This window comes from Triticum aestivum, chromosome 3D (assembly GCF_018294505.1).
Source record: "Triticum aestivum cultivar Chinese Spring chromosome 3D, IWGSC CS RefSeq v2.1, whole genome shotgun sequence".
In the NCBI taxonomy this organism is placed as follows: Eukaryota; Viridiplantae; Streptophyta; class Magnoliopsida; order Poales; family Poaceae; genus Triticum; species Triticum aestivum.
Genome location: NC_057802.1, coordinates 345,845,193 through 345,849,154, shown reverse-complemented (window position 1 = coordinate 345,849,154; position 3,962 = coordinate 345,845,193).

The window sequence follows — 3,962 nt, the reverse complement described above, 5'->3', positions numbered from 1 at the left end:
ATCAAACCAGTAGGAGAACCAAGCAACACAACGTAAACAGCCCCTGCACACAAAAAACAATCACTCGCAACCCGACGTGTTAAAGGGGTTGTCAATCCCTTTCGGGTAACGGCGCGAGAAATGGTGCATGGACGGGAGAAAATTGCAATACATTAAATAAATAGATCGCAAATAAATAAAAGTGCCGCAAGGTATTTTTGTATTTTTGGTTTAATAGATCTGAAAGTAAAAGCAAGGAAAAAGTAGATCGCAAGCAAATATATGATAAAGAAAACCTGGGGGCCGTAGGTTTCACTAGTGGCTTCTCTCGAGAAACATAGCAAATGGTGGGTAAACAAATTACTGTTGGGAAATTGATAGAACCTCAAATAATTATGACCATATCTAGGCAATGATCAATACATAGGCATCACGTCCAAGATTAGTAGACCGACTCCTGCCTGCATCTACTACTATTACTCCACACAGCGACCGCTATCCAGCATGCATCTAGTGTATTATGTTCATGGAAAAACGGAGTAATCCAATAAGAACGATGACATGATGTAGTCAAGATCCGTTTATCTATTGCGGTAGATATAGATCTCGTCTTTTTATCCTTAGTAGCAACGATACATACGTGTCGGTTCCCTTTCTGTCACTGGGATCAAGCACCGTAAAATCGAACCCGCTACCGGGCACATCTTCCCATTGCAAGATAAATAGATCAAATTAGCCAAACAAAACCCAAATATCGGAGAAGAAATATGAGACTATAAGAGACCATGCATATAAGAGATCAAAGAAACTCAAATAACTTTCATGGATATGAAAAGATATGACTGATCATAAACTCAAAGTTCATTAGATCCCAACAAACATACCGCAAAAAGAGTTACATCATATGGATCTCGAAGAGACCATTGTATTGAGAATTTAGCGAGAGAGAGAAAGCCATCTAGCTACTAACTACGGACCCAAAGGTCTACAAAGAACTACTCATGCATCATCGGAGAGGCACCAATGAAGGTCGTGAACCCCATCTGAGATGGTGTCTAGATTGGATCTGGTGCTTCTGGACTCTGCGGCTGCTGGATGAATATTTCGTCGATACTCTTAGGGTTTTTGGAATATTGGGGCTTTTATACAGCAAAGAGGCGGTCCAGGGGGCACCCGAGGTGGGCACAACCACTACACAAAAAATACACTTCCGTGATGATACGTGTTTGTCATAGTAGGTCACGTTTTCTGTCATGCATGTACATCCATGACAAATTTATGACAGAATCAAGATAGTCATACCTGTGCTGTCGTAGAAGTGTTCCATAACATTACCAAAAGTATCATGACAGAAGTGTCCACTTCCATGACGATAAATCACGCGTCACAGAAGTGCTTTCGTCAAGGGTGACCGACACGTGGCATCCACCGTAACGGAACGCCGTTAAGCTATCGGGTCCGGTTTTGGATCCGATAACCCATTAACAGCCCCGACCAATGGGGATTTTCCACGTGTAAAATCATCATTGGCTGGAGGAAACACGTGTCGGCTCACCGTTGGGACAGATGTCATCCACTCATTGGACCCAAAGCGCCTATGATACGTCGACACGTGGCACGGCCCAACAGAGGCCCTTTCCTGTGAAAAGGCCGGCCCGTTTGACTTGGTCAAAAGGTGGCGGGCCGGCCCACGGCAAGCCTGTTAACGGCATGTTTGCATATAGCCCATTTACAGCCCGCAAACCCAGGGCCTGTTTACGGCCTATCTGAATTAGGCCCAGTAGCGTCATCTGAGCCGTCCAATATAATTCCAGCCTATTTTAACTTCCGACCCATGTATGGCCCATGACGTCCTTCGGCCCATATGAGGCCCTTATTACTCTCGGCCCATTAACAGCCCGTGGTAAAAATAGCCCGTAATGAATAGTGTATCACTTTGTACCCATTAACGGCACGTGGTGAAACTGGCCCGTAATGAACAGTGTATCACTTTATACCCATTAATGGCCCTTTACTCCATTGGGCCATTTCCAGCCCATGTTATCTTTCGGCCTTCTCAGGGCCCATTTATTCTTGGGCTCATTTCCACATTCGTTTACTTACGGCCCGTTACTGTCATTTTCTGCTTGTGGGCCAAATTCAGCCCGTGGTTACAGTCGGCCCATTTGTGGTCCGTTAATACGTTGGGTCGTTTTCATAGCGTCATCAAAATACGGCCGATTAACAACGGCCCGTTATGGTCGGCCCATGAACGGATGATTTCAACTCAAGCCCATTTAAAGCCATAATGTGGTCTGTTATTGGCCCATGTTTGGCCAACCGATCATACGACCGTAGAAGGCCCATTGATGATACAGCCCATAGAAGGCCCATTGTGTCTACGGCCCATATAAGGCCGATTGTTTCTACGCCACGTAGATGGCCTATTGTTTCTACGACCCTTAGAAGGCCAATTGTTTCTACAGCCCGTAGGAGGCCCATGTTAACTACAGCCGGTGGGCATCAAAGTTCGCCACCAGTGCAAATATAGGAACACCCTACACTATACAAAAATGGCTTGCTGTTTTCTTCAGCCGTTGGCTGCACGTTAAGAACAAATTTTGTATCGCACCAAAACAAATTACAACTATAAAACAAAAGGAAGGTTGGCATAAAAGTTAACAGTCTAGCAGATAAATGCACCAACAGAAGTTCAAAAGCTCAGTTCATTTGACCTGACTGTTACGTTTTCATGTTGTATTGTCCGATGGAGCACCATAACCTTCGCCTTCAGTTCTCCTAGGATCCTGAACAACATAGCAAATGTCTGATAGTCTAGTTTCAAAACCATGCATATCTTGACAACATCGAACAATGTCTCTCCTTGTTTCACAAAGGGTCTCTGTTAGGGAATGGACTTGTGTCTGGAGCGTAGATACAACATTGTTTTGAGCTTGCATATCTCGATCATGAGGCAGTTTGGACGAGATTGCCTTAACAACCAAGCCAGTATTACACAGGAACGTGCTTTTGGCACTGTTAGTGGACAGGTACTGACCCACTGTAGCAAGAGCTAACATTGCAGTTATAGTTGCCTCGCCACCTTCAGAAGGTGGCGGTTCCACCATTTTTTCCATAGCTCGCTGAAAAGTTGTGGTTTTACATTAGTAGTACCAGAATAGAAGATATTAAGGAGGCAGCAAAACCAAACAAAATAGCTCTGGTCTATATACATAACTTATTCTGGTGAACCAATCTAAAATAATAGTTATATTTTATTGCAAAGTACATAAATAAAACCAGGTTCCAAACATATGACCATGTACCATCGCTAATGCATTGTCTATTTCTTCACATTGTATTGAGGGCAAAGGATAAAGAGACCAAGTTTATAATACAGTAAGCATAGTATGACATCATTCATATCACAAAACAACTGAGAACAAACAAACAGGCAATTGTAACGTTGTGTGGGCAGGTCCAGCACGGAACTAGATTATAGGTCAAGATCAAAGGAACATCACTCCTCTCTTTTAAACCTTGTAAGGTGCAATGATACGCTAAGACAATTGTGTATAAAATTGAAAAGAGTAATAGACATTGGCTGCCAACCATGCAGTTCGAGGCACAAGTCAGAGTAAGTAGTAGTTAAAAGGCATGAGGTTTAAGGACATACAACAACGGCTTTGACTGGTGTAGTCATGCCCTTCTTCTTGCTGGTGTGACAGTCCTTGAAGATTTCCACAGCATTTGCTTCAGGTACTTTTTGGTCCTTGCGGGCTTTCCTCTGCATTTGGAACAAGTCAATATAGATCTGATAATATGGTACAGCGAAAAGAGTGAAACAGCAGCTAATTACAAGAGCCTCGCAGTGTGCAATATAGCTACGAGATCCTGTCGTCTGTTGGAATTTCACTTTCGTACGGTTGGCCTTGTTCTTTGAACAGTTCACCTACAAGAAGATAGATTTGTGTGGCACATGCGTAAATAGGACTTCAACATGT